This window comes from Triticum aestivum, chromosome 7B (genome assembly GCF_018294505.1).
Source record: "Triticum aestivum cultivar Chinese Spring chromosome 7B, IWGSC CS RefSeq v2.1, whole genome shotgun sequence".
NCBI classification, from domain to species: Eukaryota; Viridiplantae; Streptophyta; class Magnoliopsida; order Poales; family Poaceae; genus Triticum; species Triticum aestivum.
The window spans coordinates 684,412,067-684,433,756 of NC_057813.1; the positions used below are offsets into that span (position 1 = coordinate 684,412,067).

Below are 21,690 nucleotides of genomic sequence, written 5' to 3' on the forward strand. Positions count from 1 at the left end.
GCAGGAGACTCCCGATCCGCCCATGTGCCCAGCGGGCCAATAGCTCCTGCGCGACACATTTGAGGTGAATTGGCTTGAGTGCGACCTTGTTCGAGCGAATGGCTGTGGTGCGACACATTTGAGCAGGTAAATAGCCCACGCACGACATGGCTGTTAAACTGAACTGATGCCCTCGTAAGCTGTTGGGGGCTGGACCCACCACTTATCCACGTAAGCGCTGGACCCACCACTTATCCACCTAAGCGCGGGACCCACCACTTGTCTACTTGCGGGACCCACCTCCTCGCAGCTAGAAGAGATGAGCGCCCGTGCTCGTCCGCCTGCCGCCGCCCATTCATCCCCTTTCCCCAATCTTTCTCTTCTCCGGCGATCTAGCGCAAATGTCTACCTCCTCCGCCACGCAATCAAAATGGCGACAGTATGGACCAGTGCTGCTAACAAGGTGCCTTGAATGCCCACGCCCAGACCCTCTTAAACGGTTGGTCACTAAAAGGGATGACAATGGCAATCTTGGGCGGGAATTTGTGAAATGCTTGAGCAAACCAATGGCAGGAAGGGATGGCAAGGTTAGATCTCAATTCTTAGCCCGTTCTTTCGCTGTCTTTCGCTCTGATTTCTCCATATTTTGTGTTTTCTCCTCGAATTTGGGATTTAGGGTTCATGTTGTTCATTTCAGATCTTGAAGAAATGTTACCATTTCGAGTGGATTGATGAATATGTTGATAGGATTCAGTTTGAGGGCTACGTTGATTCGGCGTGGCCGCAACCTGGGAGCTCAATTTGGGCGGGGTGCCGCCGATTGCTGTGGAGAATACGGGGAGCTCGGGCGGAGGGGTGGGCAGAGTCGTGCCGATAGCGATGTATGCGCGCAATACTGAACTGCATGCGGAGTCCGAACTGACCGAGGAACTCAAGAAGATCAAGAAACATCTAATGCAGATGATCGATTTGCAGAAGCAAGCAAATATCATGGCAGGGGGGTTCTATTGTTGTATCATTGCTCTGTTTTAGTTTTATTTGTTGTTCATCCGTCATTAGAATGGGCATTTAGGCCTCTCAGTGTAGAGGATGTGATCTGTGCGCAAGTAATGTATCTGAATTGAAGCAGCAATTTGGAACACAAATTATTCAGTGTTAATGCTCTGTTTCCCCTGTTTTTGTTCTTCAGTTAATAGAGTACACACCCAAATTCAGTTTCTAGTAAAAAACAAAATTGGGCTGCCGAATAGATGTTGGGCCGTAAGGAGATCGGGCTCAAGGAGACCAGCCACCCGCGTAGGGGCACCAGCCCACCTCTAACTTCGGCAAATAAAATGTTACTTGTTTTTACTTTGGCCTTTTTCTTGCACTAAATTTTGTGATGGATCATTTTTTGATGCACTAAAACTAAATGTTACTTGTTTTTATGCATGTCTACGGTTTCATGAACTAAATGAGTTGCATGCTTGCATGAAGTAAATTAGTTTGCATTTCCTAGTTGCATGTCCATAGTGGGTTTGCATGGGGCTCCTAGTTGCATGTCTATGGTTTGGGTCATGACCCATTATTTGGCCAATATTTTGAAGATGGTGTGTGTGGTGATTGGGGTGTAGCAACCCGGGCCCGTAGCAACCCATAGCAATACACAAATAATGGAACAACCCATAGCAATCTACAAATAATAGCACGAAATACACAATATGTATAGTAGCATAACGATTATATAGAAGCATAACGATTGCAACCCATAGTTCCACGATAGCCTTACAACTTAAAATACTAATACAACTTAATAACAGTAGCATAACGATTACAACTTAAAAACTAATACGATACGATACGATAGATCGGGGGGCACCAAACGCGGGTTCTTCTTCGGGTTCTTCTCTCCTCCTCCTCTGGGTGAACGCCGGTCCACCTCGCTCCTCCGGGCGCCCTTCACTCCTCGTTGTTGATTGGGTACGGGAGTGTGTGCATAACGCCGTTGTTGGGGAAGATGGAGTTGAAGTCGGTGAAAATGTTATGGGTGGTGAAAGCTATGAACTCACAACCAACACAATACACTCGCCCGAGGAGGTAGAAAGCATCGAATGGGTTAGTGAACGTAGCGAGGAGCCCAACCACAACGCCGTTGTGGGTGACCTCCTCAACATGGTACATCCTTGGAGAGCCGCGGGGGAGGTGGCGGAAGTCGGCCGCAAGGAAGAACTCCGTCAACTCCCTTGCGCCCCTCCACCTTGAGACGGCCCAAACCCTAAGGGTACTCTCCACGTACACTTCGTTCGGGTAGAGCCTTTCCGGCATGGTTGGGGGGAGTTGGGAGGTGGGGGCATTGTACTGCATGGTGGCGCCCGGTGGCTCGAGGGCACGATCGGGTTTGATGGAGAAGAAGGAAGAAGGAGGGCAGAGGAGGAAGAGGATGGGGTATGGATGAGGAGGAAGAGGAAGACGATAGTGCCCGGCTTAAATAGCCCAAGAGCGACGTGGTTTTTGATTTCTTCGAGTGGTTTCACTGGGTAGAATTAATGGGCGGACGGCGTTTGGTGGCGCCCCATGGAAGTGTGTACACGAGCGTGGAAAACGGGTTGTGATGGTCGCAGGTCAAGGGGGGCGTGATCACGCATGCGTCTGTGCCGTCGTGGGTCAAGGGGACACGCCTGCCCCGGGTTCTCTGCATGTGCCGCCCGTGCATTCATGTCGTAGCCCATCTTGCTAGGGCCTGGCTAGAGGGCAACGTTCAGTCGATGGGAGACGTGACAATAATGGACGCCTTCATTTGCCCATCTTGTAATGGGAAGCACGCCGTTTGAACTGCATCGATACCCACATCAATACCCCATGCAAGTATTGCATCCTCAAAGAGGAGCACGCCATGCACGACACGCCATGCAGCGTTGGCTTTTTGGTTGTCTTCATCGGGCTGCTGCATTGTGGCTTGGTGCATGCTTTGATGCGACGCTGCATCGGTTCTAATGGTAGGCATGCGACAGGTTACTGCATTGATAGGGGTGGCGGAGCAGGGCTACGTCGAGGCATGCATGCAACGCACGGGCGCAATCCTGCGGGTGCGCATGCATGTTGCGGGTAGGCACGGGCACGCATGCAACGATGGAAAGGGCACCGCGTAGGCTTGTTCCATGCACCACGTCAACTCTTGTCGTTGGATTCAAATGAACGGTCCTGATGCTCCAACGAGAGAGGCTGATCCAAACCCCACCGCGTCAACCAATCAGCGCGTCTCATGCGGATCGCTGCACACTGTAGCTAACCCTAGCGCCTGATCTCAACCGTCCACGCACAACGATCGATGACCAGGTAGTGTGCGGGGTTTTGAGGGGTTTTGAGAGGTTTTGACTGATTAGGGTTGAGAATAACTAATTTAAAAAAATCAAAAAAATATAAAACTTGTGCACATAGTCTTATTATGTCGTATAGTAACAAGAAAAAAAATATAAATATGGTTTACATACATTTTTACGAAAAATCCTTCACAAAATTGTCATTCCTCAAACAATGTAGTATGGAGTTCAAGGGAGAGAGTAGTGGGCACCCGAGAGTAGGTGGGGTTTTGAAAATGAAAAGTGTGAAAACCTCACTAAAACTTCATTTTGGATTGACTAAGAAAGATCTAAACTTACTTTTCTCATTTTCATGTTTTTAACTTGTTTTATATATAATTTTCTATTAAACCTTGTTTTTTCAAAAAGAAAAGAAAATAATAGAAAATTAATTCAATAAATAGTGAAACTTTAGATTTACACTATATAGGTAGAATAGATGTGTAGAAAAATTATTTGGCTGATTTAGACAAGGTGCCAACAAAACTTGCTTAAATATGATGCCGTTTACCCTACCTTTGGAGGTCATTTGAAACACACTTTTCATGACTATGAGTTCAACTTACCAAAAGGGCTCGGAATGATCAGCAAGCAAACATATTTCAGTTGAGGTACTTTAGACAGCGCTAAAACATCAATAGCCCAAATTTAAATTTAAATTTGAATTTTATTTGGCTGGTTTAGACAAACAAGTTCGAATAGAAATATGGGGATACATAGTGACTACCAGTACGCACCAAGTTACAAATATTATTACGTGCCCCAAATTTTCAAACTGTTCTCTGTTCTACTTCTTCCTACCACGTCGTGTGCCCTTCTTCGCCTTAGCCCTTCTTGTTTTTGGTTCTACTACACAGACAAGTTCACTGATCATCTTGGTTTTCTTCATTGGTCTTTTCAACACCTCACCAATACCCTCGTGATCAGTGTCTTCAGTCTTAATGTTGACACCAGTTTCAGTTTCTTTGGTGTGTATCTCAACATGGGTTTCTTCAGTCTGAACCTCGACACGCTCAGGTTCAGTTTCTTCAGTTTGAACCTCGACACGCTCAGGTTCAGTTTCTTCAGTGTGCACCTCCACACCAGTTTCTTCAGTCTGAATGTTGACTGCAGAAGGATTTTCTTCGGTCTGCTTAGGCTCAGGCACACTTCTCTTCTTTCTACCGCCATTGACTCTTGCTTTTTTTGTTGGCCAACACTGTTGTTGGCCAACACTGTTCAACAACAAGGGGCTAACTTGCTTGCTTCCTCCTGCGCGGAAAATGTTATAGATATAGTAATTGGAAAAAAGCACCAAATCAAAACACAGACAAAAAAAACAAGAACATACTTTGGCTTATCAGGAGTGTAACGGCATTTGACAGATCCCACTCTGTGCCCAAGTTCCTGGCACAACTTGCATCTGTTTTTGTTACCTTTTTGGGCCCTTTTTTGGCTTTTCATCTTTCTTTCCCTTCTTACTACTCCCACCTTTCTCAAACCATGCCTTGAATCTACTCTTTTTAGGCTTGCCAGCCTTTCTTTTCGTCAAGGGAGGACACATGGAAAATTCAATGTCCACTTCAGGCCACTGAGACTGATCTGTAAGTGCTGGAATTGGAGTAGCATATGTAGCTTTGAATCTTGCTACCGAATAATATTCATGCAGATATGGGTGCATGTTTATCTTCGGTTGGGACGCTAAGAAAAGAATGGCATGCTCACATGGTTTACCAGTATGTTGCCCCTCGAGGCAAGTGCAATCATGCAATTCAGTGTTAACAACATGTCTCCTTCCAGTTTTGTTATCTCTAACTTCATCACCCCAAGGTAAAGATTTTTCAAGAAACAAATGTGAAAGACTTCTACTCCTATTGACCACCTATTGTACCACTGCTGGAAGCTTATCACCTTGCAGACAATCACCTATCCTTCTTCTCAATTCCCACAACCGCATGAGCATGATCCTGATTTGGTCAACCATGTCATGCACAGGCAAATCTTTTAACTCTTTCACCTTGTTGTTGAAACTCTCTGCCAAATTGTTGTTGATGTGGTCACACTTGATGGCAGTGTTGAATGCTGACTTGTACCATAACAAAGAATGGTAGGTGTTCAGCCATGGACCAAACTCATCACATGCTGCCATTATCTTATCAAGATGATATTTGTGTGTCTGTCTAGTGTACGATCTGGCAGTGTTGAATGCTGACTTGTACCATAACAAAGAATGGTAGGTGTTCAGCCATGGACCAAACTCATCACATGCTGCCATTATCTTATCAAGATGATATTTGTGTGTCTGTCTAGTGTACGATCTTGCTGCTAGCCACATGCGTCCAATTTCTTCTCCTCTAAATTTTTTGATCAAATTCATCCACAAATGACCAAAGCACTCCCTCTGCTCAGCATGTGGGAAAACAATTTTCACTGAATTTTCAAGCCCCTTACATGCATCTGTGTGTATAGCCAAAGGTGACACTGGCTCTAGGCATCTTTTCAACTGGATCATGAACCATGTCCATGAAGCCTCTGTTTCTGACTAAAACAAGCCAACAACAATAAGAAACATCCAGTTGTGTCCATCTAGAGCATTGCATGTTACCAACTGACCATTCCATTTGCCTGTCAAAAATGATGAGTCTATGCTCAAATATGGACGGCACCCTGCTTTGAAGCCATCTATGCAAGGCTTCAAAGCCATAAAAAACTTGGAGAACTTGACTTCACCTTTGGCTGATACCTCTGTATCTATCTCCACAACACTACCGGGTGACCTCTTTTCCACCTCTGCTTTGAAGTTGTAAAGCATCCTAAATGTATTTGCCCAATCACCATATAAATTTTTCACTGTCCTTTGTTTTGCCTTCCACATTGTGGTATATTTCAGTCTACTTTGAGTTTCTTGGCAGTAGTGTTTGGTGTTTTGGCTAAAATTGGGGTGATCTTTTCTGCAACCCAAAGTTGTGATGTCATGGTTGATACTCTCTGTGAACTTGTAATACAAGTATGTTGATTGGGGATTTGGTTAACCCTGACAGTACTTCCATCAGGTTGCAGTCTAGCAGATATGTACCACTTGCAAGGCTTGACACTACCATCAAATCCTATGCACCTCGCATAAAACTTCTTTCTATCAGTCCAAACAGTCTTGGCATCAAACTCATGTTTCACTGCATAAGTCTTGAAACACATCCTAAACTCCTTCATGCTTGGGAACAACTTGCCTACTTCAATGACAGGGTTTTCTTTGTCATACACATGCACCAGCTCATCATCATGTGCATCATCTACTTCATCTGCAGCTTGTTCCATCAATTGTCCATCTACATCTTCATCAGCATTAGCATGCAAACTAGATTCGCCCCTCTCCTGCTTATCTCTGTCATCGACTGGAATGCCAAAAAGTTTGGCCATCTCAATGTCAGGCATTGGTGCAATGACCAAATCAGTAGGCTCATCTAATTCAACTACATTCCAATCAACAGTTGCTGCAGTTTCAGTTTCAGTTCCAGTCACCTGTCCCTCTTCGGCTATTACTGTAAGTTCAGTACACATGGGAATCAATGGCCTCTGTCTAGCCCAATCATCATCTACCATCTGCGCAGCCAATTGTGATGGCAGATATCCAACCTTCGAAAAAATATTCAGATCAACCAGCTCAGCAAAAAAATTAGCTCTTTTGCTTGTCCAGCCGTTTTGCCGATCGATTTCATCAACAATCTGTTCACCATCTTCCATTCTCACATACTCTCCTTTCCAATCATCAAACCGCAACAGTGATACTTCTTGCTCTGGACCCCAAACAACATTCTCCCCAATTTTTTCCACCCATTTCTTCACTGCCTTCTCTCCCATGTTCTGTAGAACTTGTGGATCAATCTCTGTAAACTCAACCTCCCATTTAACAATTGTGTCTCTCTTAATGTTCTAAATGCTACCATCAACTAATTTTTCCTTTGATGGAAAGAAATTGACCGTCAATTCGAAGGTCCGAGTGGCAGCATCCCCTCTGTCAGTGGCGGACAGTGTGAGCCCGTGAGAAAGAGCAGACTAGGCCCTAATTGCATGCAAAATTTGATCGGAGAGAGGCGCATTACCTATTCGAAGTTGAATCTGGCGGCTCCATCTCATTATGCCCACGGGCTCCCCTCACAACCTATCAATTCAACAAGCGAAAACAGAGGAAACGAGCTGAGATCTACGGGGCCGAGAGAGGAACGGGAGGGGGACTAGGGTTCTCACTCACCATTTTTTGAGGACGAAGGCTCCGCCGCCGTTGAGAACAAGGGCTCCGCCGCCGCCACTGAGAACGCAAGATCCGCCGCCACCGGAGAAGAAGGGGGGAGGGGGCAGAGTGGCGGGCCTGACACGGTCGGGCGGTAGGGCACGGTCAGCTGTTTTGAGGATCAATTAAGTTGGACCCACATGTCCTCACATAAACGGGCTTGGTTGACGACCAATTTAACCACATTTAACACCCCATGTGGCCCTGGGCTATTTACCTGCTCAAATGTGTCGGACCACAGCCATTCGCTCGAACAACGTCGTACTCAAGCCAATTCACATCAAAAACGTCGCGTAGGAGCTATTGGCCCCTTTTTTAAGCCTGTCAGGCAGCCAACTGGTCGAAGCAGCTGATCAGATTAGGAGCAGCAGCTGCACCACGTAGTGGACCAGATCAGGAGTAGCAGCAGCACCACGTAGCGGCAGGAAGCAGCAGCTGCACCATGTAACGCAAGACAGAGTAGCAAAAGAGACTAGCTGGGCGTGGTGCTGCTGCTGCTCCTGATCTGGTCCACTACGTGGTGCAGCTGCTACTCCTAATCTGATCAGCTGCTTTGACCGGTTGGTTGCCTAACAGGCTTAAAAAAAGTCACTTTGTTCGAGCAGATGTCCAGGCATTGCTGCCGGTTGCCTTTCGACGGTGTCCCTTATACTGACCCCGTCTCGCACATGCACCATCTCTCGGTGCTTGGTGCTCGTCCATCCGTGATGTCATGCTCTTCGTCGTCTTTCGCACACAGTGATTGTCGCTCTACACCGACTCCTCTCGTGACTTTCACCTGCTCTGTTGGTGTAGATGACTCCATCGACCATGCCTCGCACACACGCCTTCCCTTGGCGCTTGGGGCTTGTTTGCATGCGCCCTCGTCTCCTCCTTCGGGCTCTATAGATGATACTAGTCATGCTACACCGCCTCCTCTAGCAGTTTCCATAGATGGTGGTTGGCGCTCCTTTTCCGGTGATCCTGCGCCAACTACTTCGGTTATGTACTTCACCGAGCAGGAGATTGTCCGACTTCGTCATCTGCCGATTGCATCAGGCTCTTTGTTGCCGGGTGCATCTTTGTCGACCTCTTCAGCTGAGCACTTGACTGAGCAGGAGATTACACGACTTCGATGCCTGCTAGTTGTGTCCTCTGGTTCTTCATCGACGGGTTCTGCTGGTTTTGCTACCGACTCTTCTGGAATTGTGGGACCACCTTCTACACAAGCAGGTACATCTCCGTGGATTCTTGATACTGGAGCATCTTTTCATATGACTCATGATTCGTCCACCCTGTCGTCTACTCGTCCTCTCGATTCTCCTGTTCATGTTCTTACTACTGATGGTACCTCTCTCCCGGTTACTAGCTGGGGCATTCTTAGCACTTCATCTTTTCATGTTCCTGATGTTGCTCATGTTCCCCGACTAACCATGCAACTCATGTCTGGTGGCCAGATTGTTGACTCTGGTTGTCGTGTCATTCTCGACTTTGACTCTTGTTCCGTTTTGGACCGTCATACCGGTGCTCTCCTTGGTGCTGGCCCCCGACGCCGTGACTCTCAGGGTCTCTGGGAGCTTGACTGGCTTCACCTACCCTCCGCTGCTACCACCGCCAGTCTCTCCGCCTCTGTTGCCTTGTCTACCAGCTCTTTTCAGTAGTGGCATCATCGACTTGGTCATTTGTGCGGCTCTCGTCTCTCCTCTTTAGTTCGACGCGGTCTTCTTGGATCTGTCTCCGGTGGTGTGTCTTTAGACTGTCAAGATTGTCATCTTGGTAAACAGATCCAGTTACCTTATCCTCATAGCGAGACCGTGTATCAGCGTCCTTTCGACCTTGTTCACTCTGATGTTTGGGGTCCAGCTCCCTTTGCCTCGAAGGGAGGTCATCACTACTATATTATCTTTATAAATTATTTCTCTCGACACACATGGATATATTTTATGTCTTATCATAGTGAGATCTTATCTATCTATAATCGTTTTGCTGCCATGGTTCACACTCAGTTTTCTACGCCTATTCGTGTGTTCCGTGCTGACTCTGCTGGAGAGTATATATCCAAGATGTTGCGTGGATTTCTTGTCGAGTACGGTACTCTTGCTCAGTTCTCTTGTCCTAGTGCTCATGCTCAGAATGGTGTGGCTGAGCGCAAGCATCGTCGCCTTCTTGAGACGGCTCGTGCGTTGATGATCGCCGCCTCTCTTCCGCCTCACTTTTGGGCTGAGGCTGTCTCCACTTCCACCCATCTCATCAATCTGCAGCCGTCCACTGCTTTGCAGGGCGGTGTTCCTTTTGAGCGTCTCTTTGATCGTTCTCCTGATTACTCGATGCTTCATTTGTTTGGTTGTGTTTGCTATGTTCTTCTTTCCCCTCGTGAACGCACCAAACTGACCGCTCAGTCTGTTGAGTGTGTCTTCTTAGGCTATAGTGACGAGCATAAAGGCTATCGTTGTTGGGATCCTATCGGTCGTCGGATGCGTATTTCTCGGGATGTAACTTTTGATGAGTCTCGTCCTTTCTACCCGCGTCCATCTTCCTCGACCTTCTCAGTGGAGGATATCTCTTTCCTCACTTTTCCTAACACGCCTCCCTCTGTGCCCAGTCTTCCTATTCCTCGTCCTGCTGTTGCAGATCCGACGCCATCCTCTCCTACAAATTCTTCTCCTCCCTCATCGCATGACTCTCCACCTTCATCACCGACACATTTCCCAACTCCACCTTCATCATCTCTACATTCCCCGTCTCCACCTCCAGTGATTCCACCTCTTCCCTCCTTTCCTTTTCATTATACTCGTCGTCCACGTGTTGTGGATAAATCCACTGATGTGCCATCTACTTCTGGTGCGCCGTCCTCCTCATCTCAGCCGACTTATGGTCTTCGGGCTCGGCCTCGCCCTCCCCCTGACCGCTATTCTCCTAGTCGATATGCTCTTTCGGCTGTACTTGAGCCTATGTCTTATCGCGATGCTGTTGTTCATCCTGAATGGCAGTTTGCGATGGCAGAGGAGCTTGCTGCTCTTGAGCACACTGGCACGTAGGATCTTGTTTCTCTTCCTCCCGATGTTCGTCCCATCACCTGTAAGTGGGTCTACAAGGTTAAGACTCGCTCCGATGGTTCTCTTGAGTGTTACAAAGCTCGTCTTGTGGCTCATGGTTTTCAGCAGGAGCATGGTCGTGATTACGATGAGACATTTTCTCACGTGGCCCATATGACCACTATCCATACACTTCTCGCCGTGGCCTCTATTCGCCATTGGTCTGTTTCTCAGCTTGATAATAAGAATGCCTTTCTTAATGGTGAGCTGTGTGAGGAGGTATACATGCAGCCCCCACCTGGGTATTCTGCTCCTGATGGCATGATCTATTGTCTTCGTCACTCTCTCTATGGCCTTAATCAAGCCCCTCGCGCCTGGTTTGAGCGTTTTGCCTCTGTGGTGACTGCCGCTGGTTTTTCAGCGAGTGATCATGATCCAGCGTTATTTTTCCACATTTCCGCTTGCGGTCGGACACTTCTTCTTCTCTATGTTGATGACATGATCATCACTGGCGACGACCCTGAGTACATTGCCTTTGTGAAGGCCCGTCTTAGTGAGCAGTTTCTGATGTCTGATCTTGGCCCTCTTCGCTACTTTCTTGGGATCGAAGTCTCTACTACCTCTGATGGCTTTTTTATTTCCCAGGAAAAGTATATCTAGGATCTTCTTGCTCGTGCTGCTCTCACTGATGAGCGCACTGTTGAGACTCCCATGGAGCTCACTGTTCACCTCCGTGATACTGGTGGTGACCCCTTGTCTGATCCGACGCGTTATCGTCATCTTGTAGGAGTCTTGTCTATCTAGCTGTCACTCGACCAGATATATCTTATCCGGTCCATATTCTGAGTCAGTTTGTCTCTGCCCCCACTTCGGTTCACTACAGTCACCTCCTTCGTGTTCTTCGATATCTTTGGGGCACGATCTCTCACCATCTGTTCTTTCCTCGCTCCGTTTCATTATAGCTTCAAGCCTATTCGGATGCTACGTGGGCTAGTGATCCCTCGGATCGCCGTTCACTTTCTGCTTACTGTGTTTTTCTTGGTGGTTCTCTCATTGCCTGGAAGACGAAGAAACAGAGTGCAGTTTCCCGTTCGAGTGCAGAGGCTGAGTTGCGAGCTATGGCTCTTTTGACGGCAGAGGTGACTTGGTTAGTGTGGTTGCTTCAGGATTTTGGTGTTTCTATCACTACACCTACTCTTCTACTGTCCGACAGTACAGGTGCTATTAGCATTGTGCGCGACCCTGTGAAGCATGAGCTCACCAAGCATATTGGTGTTGATGCTTTTTATGTGCGCGCTGGTGTGCAGGATCGGGTTATTGCTCTTCAGTATGTGCCTTCCGAGTTACAGTTGGCGGATTTCTTTACGAAGGCCCAAACTAGAGCACAGCATGGCTTCTATCTCTCCAAACTCAGTGTTGTTTATCCACCATGAGTTTGAGGGGGGGGGGTGTTAGAGTTATATCTATATAGCCATGTAGCCTTTTGTCTTTACCCTATTGTATAAGGGGTTTTCTGTATATTACCCGCACCTGTACATGTATATATACTGGCCTATGGCCCCATGGGAATACAAGTTGCATATTCCTAACATCAGTATCCCTCTTTGCATTGCATTTTGTATATTTTTTGTGCAAGTTATATTCATCTACTGGTAGAGGTCAATAAGTAGAAGATGAATTCAACTAGAAAGTGGTTTTTCTACACAAGAAACAGTAAAATAAAATAGCCAAAAAATTCTGAAGCTTTATGACTATGATTATGACTAAACGCTTGCAAAAACTGGTGCCAAATGATATCTGAGGAGATCCATACAAAAAACAACACATTTTGTGCTTGTTTGAGCAATATTTGCTTTGTTTGTATGGAGCTCATTTGATGTTATTTGGCAACCAAATGTTGCAAGCACCTAAAAAATTTGATCATAATGGAGGGCCACAGCGTTACCCTTTTGTTTTAATTTTTGTTCTATTTTACTGTTCATGGGTGCAATGCATATGGGTGTAGCCACAAATTTCCAATTAAACTGCCTAGGACTCAGAAGTCTGTAATGCTAGACTATCAAAATATAAATATGTCTATTTCTTTTTTCTGCAAGAGCATGGATAGAGCAAATTCAGAGCCAGTGGTTATGCCACTTGATTTATTACGAGAAATGACAGATGGTTTCTCTGAGGAGCTGAAACTTGGTAGCGGTTCACATGGAAAGATTTACTTGGTAAGACTAATTATGTAAATGGCTTCCTCACAACAATGATATCATATGAGACTATCATATCTTTTATGAACAGTTATATGTTGATTTTGTCAACATATAACTTCCTTGATCCATCTTTAGTAGGTGTCTCATGAGTGCGTATGAGTGCACATATCTGCTTTTTAGATGTTGTATATATGAATAGACCATTAAACAATGTGGAAATGTTGGATAGGGAGCGTACCCCGACGGGCAAAAGATTGCTGTGAGGGTGCTCTATGATATTCTAAGAGTTGACAATAAGCATTTTCAGAATAAGTTTGAAAATCTTACAAGGCTCCGTCACCAAAATATTGTGTAGTTAGTTGGATATTGCCATGATATTCAGGAAATACAAGTAAAGCATGAAGGAAAATTGGTTCTTGTTGAAAAGACGCATAGGGTGCTCTGCCTGGAGTATATGTCTAATGGAAGCCTTGAAAAGTATCTTCCTGGTAAAGATTATCTTCTCCTTGTAGTTAGCATGTTAAGGTATTGTACTTACAATTTACACCTCAAGAATTCTCCTTATTTGGTGTTGCAGATGAATGTGATAGATATGATTGGCAAAAAGGCTATCGAATAATTAACGGGATCTGCCAGGGTTTAAATTACCTCCACAATGAATTAAAACCTCCTATTTATCATTTGGATTTAAAGCCAGCCAATGTTTTGCTGGATGAGAATATGTTTCCCAGAATTGCAGATTATGGAATATCAAGGCTCTTCAGAGACGAACAGACGCAAGCTACAAAAAGTTCATTAGGAACAATGTAAGCATTCTTCACGTAAACTGAAATATGAGAAGGCAACATTCTTTTGGATTAGACATATAGTATCATTAACATTTATATATGACGCGTGATGCAGCGGATACTTACTGCCGGAATACATTAACAAGAATTTGATCTCAAGTAAGTTTGATATATTCAGCTTGGGTGTTGTAATCACAAAGATAATGGAAGGACGCACGGGCTACTATAAGAGTGCTGAAATGTCCTCACAGGAATTCACTAATCTTGTAAGAGAATATGTTGCCTTTTTCGACATGATGTGGACATATTTTGTAAGTAAATAATACTTTGGTTATTCTAATATATCACTCTTTTTATGCTCTAAACTGGTAGGTGCAGGAAAACTGGACGAATAGGCTACTTGAAACATCAAAACGGAGGGCCGCATATTCCAAACAAGTAAAGATATGCATTGAAATTGGTTTAAGTTGTCTGCAGGAGGATCGACACAAAAGGCCAATCATACAGGATATTATCAATAGACTGAATGAAACAGAAACAGAGTGTACTCAGGCAGCAAGAAAGGACTGGTTGCTGATTTTCCAGGTGTGAACTGGCCACTATTGATATTGTTTCTTTTCTTGAAATTTGCTCTTCTAGTCTTTGCATATGGATGGAATAAAAAATAGTCTCAATGTGATGCACCATGGTAAGTATAAGCTAGTGCCCATGATTTCTTTTGTTTAATTCACCCATGATCCATTTTAGACAAGTTTAATTTGAGGTACGAGGCTGTTTATGTGTCTTACGATATGGCATGATAACTTGGTCATGTGACTAGCATGTTTAACATTATGGCTTTATGTATGATTGTTTCCTATTTCAGAAGGCGAAGAAGAACACTTTCCCTCTATATGCTCTAGATCCAAATGATCGGCATTAACAAGGGGTCAACATTAAGCTTAGAGTAGGCTCCATCGGTTAGCTCGTTAACAATTAATGTCCTAGGATTAAGATGATATGCTCAGAATCAACTCTCTCTCGAAACAGGCTTTCGCCCTTCTCTATAAATAAAGCAACAAACATGGAATCGAGTCTTCTTAGCTTGATTACAAAAAGTTTGAAACTAAGATTGTTTTAAGTAAAATTGCCTGAGTTTTGTAGGAAAGCTTAGTAGAACTGCTCACGGTAATCTCGAAAAAATTATTGCTCAAGGTCCAATAGATATTCTAGTTGAAATATTTTAGTAAAAGAAAGTTCAAAGTTCAGGAAATTATGGGGACTTCCATATGAATTAACTAAACAGGACCAAACTGTATTGTTAGTTCAAATCATCAGATAAACTGCATTTTAATTAGATGATAAAAGTCACTTAAAATGTTCTGTTCACCAAGGTCAACCTTTCAAGTATCATAATTTGTGATCTATTAATATGCGATTAAGAGATCACACTAACACCATAACTCAGTATACTTACAGCAAATTAGTTGACTGATTATTGCATGGTGTCAAGCACAGTTTGTACCCATGACGAATTTAATGGTTTGATCGAGCAATATATGCATAATTCACGGCTGACATCTCTTCCTTTGCACAGCTGGGATATTCTGCTGATCAATGGAAAATGGCCATGTTGGTGCTTACACGAACTGGATATCGAGTTTACTTCAGCCATAAGGACGAAGCTGTAATTAATCACAAATATTCACCAGATCTACATGTAAATTCTCCGTTATGCACCTTTATTCGCTCAGTATTTATGATTGCACTGACAAATTTCGGCCCAGAAGAACTTGTTTCTAGAAAATCTAAGATACCTGTTTTTTTTTTTGCCCGAATGTATCCAAACAAATTTGGAATTAAAAAAACCACATCAACAGTGTATGCTATATACTATACCCATGTTCTAGAAGTCAGCACACTTCCAGTTGTCCCCCAAGGTTGCGAGTTCGAGTCATATCCCCTGCAGCTCAGACCTGGGCGAATGCATGGTGACCGAGGAGGCCACCCAATGCATCAATCGCTGGCTACCAGGGCCTTCCCTATCATGGTATGTGTGACTTTCATTGTAGTATAGGGTATTGATGATCTGAAATGCTTGACTTTCAGAGTACAAATATCCATTTTATGACCGAATTGAATTTTAATGCAGCCGCCTACAGATGATGGCACAATGATATTATTCCCGCTAAAAGAAGAACATGATCACCCGCAAAAAAGGAGAAAAGAAGAACATGCTAAACCACCATATCATAAATGGGAGAGCCTTTTAAACTGGACAACTTCAGTTACTAGATCTCGGTGGCGCATGGCAGTCAGCGCAGTCATCAACAGGCGCAGAGTCGGAATTTGGACATAAGGGGGTGAAATAAGACAATGATCACACAAGTGATAAAACTTCAGCGAGTATAACATATACTTGTACAAAAACATATATTTATACAAAAGTATAGAGCATATATATGACAATAAATTTCCTTTTTATTAGATTAACTTTAGATCTACGACGATCAAGCTCACTGAAGAACCCCATAATATCAGCTGAGTTTTGCAACAATTTCTTTTGAATAATTGATCATATGATTTGCCAAATTAATGGAAGTAATCTCCCATAACATAAGAAAGACACTCCTAGGGTTTCTTTATATTGCAGAAATATAGAAACATAGGATTGAGATTTCAAAACATAGAATTCCATGGAGAAAATATGTTTTCGTCCCTCAAATTTATGAAAACTATATATTTGGTCCCTCAAGGTTTTTTAGACTACATTTTGTCCCTCATGTTTTCAAGCCGGACATGAACCCTCCAAAACCAGACTTGGGCTGACGTGTCCTGGTTTGAATCCTACTTTGCCACATCAGGTCAACGGTCAACGTCAATGTCAACTCCACTGCCATGTCATATTTCTTCTTCTTCTTCTTCTTCTTCTTCTTCTTCTTCTTCTTCTTCTTCTTCTTCTTCTTTCTTCTTCTTCTTCTCTGTCTGTGTAGTCATTTTATCGAGCACCTTGTGCACCTTTACCACCCGTGCATATTCTCGTCGCCGGTTGTCCTATTGCGGCTCACCAGTGCGGCACCTCGAAATGCAACAACTAGTTTTAAAAGAGAATATACCACATCTGAATCATAACAAGGACGAGGGCCGACGAGGACGGATATCAAAACCATGGCACTATGTATAACAAACAACGTACGGGTAAGATAATTATACGAGTAACTATATATCCAAATCACACAAACATCAATTTGGTAATGTAAAACATTCATGAACAAGAGCCTCATCACAAGGTGGTGCCGGCGACGGGACGGTGCGGGCGATCAACGGTGGTTACGACGGAGATTTAGAAGGCACTAAGTAAACCACACCTACATATGCAAACTAAGTGTTATTTTTTACCTCAAATTGCATATAAATCAAATACTAGCACATATAATTCCTTCGAAATTACTAAACTCACAAATTAATCACTATACAAAGCATTGCAAGAGCTAATCTAGCAATGAGAGATGAAAGGATAAAGTTGCTAACCTTTGTGATCATTTGAATGGATGGGGCCTTCAAATCTTGACAAATTTTGGGCAAAATTTGTGATGAGCTCGAGGAAGCGAGGGGAAGAACAGAGGAAGTGAGGGGAAAGGGGAAGAACAGAGCAAGCTCGGGTGGACGAAGGGTTTATGTACGACGACCTTTAGTACCGGTTCGTGCCACGAACCGATACTAAAGGTGCTGGAGGGGCCCCAGACTGACAACATCCTGCCACCACTCTCTTTAGTACCGGTTCGTGGCACGAACCGGTGCTAAAAGTTCACCACGAACCGGTACTAATGAGAGCGGCCGGCTAGCCGTTGGAACCGGCACTAATGGACACATTAGTGCCGGCTCAAAATCAAACCGGCACTAATGTGTCTCAGATTTGCCCCTTTTTCTACTAGTGTAGTTGAGCGAGTATAATTTTCAGATTTCAACTCTGTTTGATATCACATTGTATTTCTATTATCAATAAGCAGAAATAGGTTCCCTTTTCATGTCCGTTTCTTGGATTGCATTGTTATGTGCTCCTACAGTTTAGATGTCATTGTTATAATTGATGCACTGTCATTCTCGAAAAATAATAATAATTGGTGCACTGATAGTTCAGGTTTGCAAATAGGTTTAGAGTGGCCTAACGGTGATGTTGGATTTCTAGATAGCTGGGGTAGGAAGAGGGAAGAAGTAAAGGTTAAACGGATAATCCGAGGACACCGAGAACATGAAGTAGATCGTGTTAAGTAGACTGTATTATCTCTGTATTTTCATGGCCTGCTACGAGGTCAGAAAATATGTCAAAATGCTCGCTGATGTTCTGCTCAATGGATTCCAAGGAAGCATGTTCTTTTGGTTACAACATACTTTCTTCAGTGAATTTCAAGATTCAGAAACTTATGATGAAAATAATGTTGATACTCTATTGTAAATTGTTCAGAATTATTGACTGTAAATTTTCTGATCTGTAAAAGGATAGATTCTTGTGATCATCTATAAATTGAAAAAAACAACTGATGTTTTATATCATCTTTTACATGCTCATATCTTGATTTTGTTGCAAACAGGAAAGCACAGCTAGGTCTTGCTAGCTTTTACAAGAGAAAACCTGAATTCCTTTTACATTTGAACATTTCATTGTACTCATACAACCCTGATTGGAAAGTGATTGCAAATGGATTCAAATTGGACTGAAGTTTAAACACCAAGGAGTAGCATTCCAGTAAAGCAACCCTAGGAGAATAAATAGATAATCATGTAGATATTACAAAGCAAGGTTCCATATTGTCATGATTTGGCACTCCATCAGAATGATAGAGCACATTATTCTCGAAAGCATATGAAAAATCGTCAAACTTCAACCATGTCACACTTACATGTTAAAACGGAATGCATGTTACAGGTCCAGAACTGCTATTTATCAAAATGTAACTTTCTAACGGACGAGGACAATGTGGCTTCTTGTTGAACTCCATGTAGAAGACTTGTAAATCCGCCTTGGACGAAAGGAGCAGACATGGCCGAAGGCTGCCCGTACACATCTGATGAGAATGTTCGCATGGATGCATTAACATATCCGCCTTCAATCAACGAATAAGCCATGGTCGAAGGCTGACCATACACATCACTTGATAATGTTGGCATTGAGGCAGTAGCATATTCACCTTGGATCAAAGGATAAGTCATGGTCAAAGGCAGCTCCAAATATTACTGTCTGCTTGTGATGATTGGCACCAAGGATTGGAGCGAAAGGCAATTCAAACTTATTGGTATCAAACGTGGCGTCAAATGACACAACATCACCAAAGCATGCACAATCCATAATGGACTGACCATCTGCCCCAAAAAAATTAGCTATCTGACCATCCTTTTCATCTACTTGAATCGCATAAAAAAATGTTGGATCCTCCCTCTGCTTATTCTTCAAGTATTCTAACAGTGTTTTTGCATCATTGGATTCTAAATACTTCTTCCTTTCCTTACCAATCTCATTATTGCAATCCATTTTTGAGAATGACACTTTGTCGACTCCTCCATAGAATGCTACCATGAAATCATACACCTGAGATGGCTTCATCCCAGCTTCACGTATCTGTCCAATTAGCGCTCTGTCCGCTTCTACAACACGTCGTTGGGATCCCAGCTTGTGTGACTTATTGGGACTAGCAAGATAATGATTGTGATCGGTTACAACCTTTTGCACTGTCCAAATCCTATCTCTACTGACACTAAATTGAACACGAGCCTGACAACCTATCCTTGTAGTGGCCTTTGATGATTCGGTTTCTCGTTCTCCCTAATTACCGCAAACTATATATTTCTGGTATGTTGTTCAATCTTGGCGGCGCTTTGTCTGGCTCTTTCTGATACTAAACCCAATCTTGCCGGCATATGTGTTGTACATGTCGTATGCTTTCTGCTCTGAATCGAATGACTTTCCCACTTCGGGAACGATCAAAGCTTGCCCAACTTTATCAACCACCTACAGTAAAAAGTGTTGAGAATTAAAGTTACATTACAATGTAAAATATATATTATGTTCTTCACAGCACATTTATTTTACATTAGGTGTGTCATGGACGGAATACTTTGTTTTGAATAAGCTATTGCACTATCAAGCCAAATATGAGCAAATCATTGTTTACAAAATTATTATTATGTCATCCTCCAATTGTTCATTACAGATAAACATGCTATCTTGACTTCCCGATCTCTAGCTTTTGGCATGACAATGTATTGTACACATGCAAGCTGAGATTGTTGTAAGGGACAATCTCGAAGAACCAGACAACGACCATACCTGTTGTATCACCTCTCCGTCAGCTCCACGACCACTCTCGATCACACCGTCCTCCTGGCCTCTTGCTCCCGTCATGTTGGTTGTGTCATACTCCTGGTCTTCTATTACGTGCCGTGGCGGCAAGTCTGTGTCGCATGTTGCTGCCTCCCGCGCCACTGTCGACAGCGGGTTGTACGAGGTGGAGCCGCGGCCGTCCTCATTCGCATGGTTTACACGATCCAAGGCGGCGACATGGCCGAACTCCGGCGTGGCGACTCCCGTCCTTCTCGATGGAGGCAACAGTTCAGGAAACGGGAGCACGACCCGCGGCGGCCATGGCTCTCGTTCCGGGCTGATGCAGCCATGGGAGAGAGAGGGCAGCGAGGCGTTCTGGCGCGGTGCGGCCATAGCCGACCCAGGGATCCCACGCCCACTAGTACGATCGCATGGAGAAGAAGACTCAGATCGCTCGGCCATGGAAACTCCGATTACCACGGAACTGATTGATACGAGCTGCGTAGTTTGTTTCCTGGAGCCGATGCAAGGTACTCGAGCCGAGAAGTGTACGTGCATATGGGGATGAGAGGATAGCGTTAGATGGAGAGTAAGGACAGGTGGCTGCAGATCAGATCGGGTATGCACGGGAGGAGGTTTGCAGCCCGTCTCCACCCAATTTTTTTCCAAGCTAACGCACAATAGGGCAGAATCACAGCGGGGCGGAGCACAATAGGGCAGCACTACCACAGGTCGGGCCAGCAGCGAGCAGCTCTATGCCTGCGTGTGATAGTACGTTTATATATAGCTCCCATGCACCACGTTTTGTGAGTGGTCAGGCTGCAAGCAACAAAGTAAAGATACATATATGTCATTTATCTCAAGTGAGAGTTAGCCATTATAGATACTCAAGACAATTTCCTTCAATTTACTCCGTGAAAGACATGTTTCGACGAAATATGGAACACATTTTGTAGCACACATGCACGTTACGACACATATGTTAGATTTGGGATGCATTAGAAAAGTATTTGCTTGTTGTTTTTCATGATCATGCACATCAATCCTCAAAAAAATGATCATGCACATCATCTTATCTTGCGCATTACTATAGGGTCCTACGTGGACGCCATCACCATGTTGAACACGGCGAAGGTTCACACGTCCAGTTCTTGTCCTCCAATGTTCGCCTTGCCGTCTGCGACGTGTAAATGATGCCATCATGGCAACGGCACCAAGGAATTTCACTGCCAGGAGGATGGCGAGGCCGGCGAACAACAACAACAGTACTGCGTCGCTCCGCATCCTCATGTGACGTAAGTAGTCCAACGACTTTGATCATCTCGTCGGCGTTCAACGTTCCGTTTTCGACTGCGGTGGCATCTCAAGCTCAGTGACCGCGTGGCTCTCGACACGCCGAGATTTGTGCACAACTTGCTTCCTCGGTTTGGACCACTGGGTAGTGATGTTGGGGCGATGGCAATACGATGGTTGTCCGAGTGGCGTGTATTAGGGGGAGTCCGACGAATATACGGCCGCCGAGAATTAGCTTTTGTATATGCTTATCGGACCCGGAGTCCAGTCCAGCCGGCCCGCCCACAGAAATTCTAAACTCATGAGCTTTTATATACAGGGATCTTACCGGGTCTTTCCCAACTAATCTTCTCTCCCCCATTTTCAGTGGGGGTGGGCCCCATCTTACACCACAATCGATCGATCTACCGCGAGACCTTCCTGCCGTGGGCCTTTCGACCTTCTGGTGAGCCTACCGGCCAGTAATGCTACACATACAAACAAGTTACATGGTATTACAGAATGGTTTAATT

The 21,690-nt window shown here is 44.4% G+C and overlaps 1 pseudogene; it reads left to right on the forward strand.

The window, feature by feature from the left end:
• LOC123158454 (putative receptor-like protein kinase At4g00960) overlaps positions 1-14,178 on the forward strand; it is a 74,443-nt pseudogene extending 60,265 nt beyond the window's left edge.
• Positions 14,179-21,690: the final 7,512 nt, after the last annotated feature.